Raw genomic sequence first — 1,116 nt, 5'->3', positions numbered from 1 at the left:
AGGGAGAGTAAGGGGAAAGGGAGTGAGAGTATGCCACGTGTTTCACTTGGAATGCCTATCTCTTGGCCAGGGAAATAGGAGTTACCCCACATGGATACCATGTTTGGAATTAGAATGCAAGGCAGAGGGACGGTGAGAAAAAGCAGGAACCAGTGGTTCAGGCAGGCAGGCAGGCATGAAAAGGTCACTTAACATAGCTCAGGAGAATTAGATAAGCCCATAGCATAAGTGAGGGGAGAAAGCATTAGAAGGGAGTAGAAGTAACCCTTTTATTTAGAAAACAGTGAAGTGTGCCTCCTCTCCATCAAGATTCCCTTGTCCTTCAGTACACAGGTTAATGGAAGTTTTAGTTAAAATTTCCAAGCTTGTATGAATGTCTTAATATGATAGGAAGTGGTTACTCCAGAATATATTATATCTATACATTTTTAAACAATAGCTTTTTTAGGGGTTGAGAAACCACCTTTTATAATAATACTTAGTCTATTTTGTCTAGTGTTCCTTTGAGGATGATTGAATGCCTCTCCGGAGATAATATTAGAGACAAATAATACAGAATATTATATTTTCTAACATATTACAAAAATATGAGATTATTGTAGGAAAAAAATTATGTTGTCTGCATGCAATCTAGTAAGCTCTTTTGAATTTTACTTCCACTAAACTGTCAGCATTACCGACAAATATTTATCCACTGTCCAGAGGATAATAGGAATATAAGATTTAGAACTGGCAAGGGTCTTAGAGGTGATGCATCTAGAGGGGTCTCATTTTCTCACATGCCTGGAATCATGGATTTAGAGGTCCAAAGTCCTTATTTTTGAGGAAACCTAGATCACTTAACCCTGTTTGCCTCAGTTTCCTCACCTGTAAAATGAGCTGGAGGAGATGGAAAACCACTCCAGTATCTTTGCCAAGAAAACCCCAAATGGGGTCACAGAGAGTCGGACATGACTGAGAAATGACTGAACAACCACAAACATAAAGGCCAAGAGAAGCGATATGGCCGAGGTCATGCAGGAGGAAATAGAGTCAGGATTTGAACCCAAGTGCTCTGGTTCTAAAGCTAGAATTCTTTCCATTGTATCACTTCCATTTTGCAAATCAAAATTACTG

This window comes from Trichosurus vulpecula, chromosome 2, assembly GCF_011100635.1.
Source record: "Trichosurus vulpecula isolate mTriVul1 chromosome 2, mTriVul1.pri, whole genome shotgun sequence".
NCBI classification, from domain to species: domain Eukaryota; kingdom Metazoa; phylum Chordata; class Mammalia; order Diprotodontia; family Phalangeridae; genus Trichosurus; species Trichosurus vulpecula.
This window is presented reverse-complemented; position numbering follows the sequence as displayed.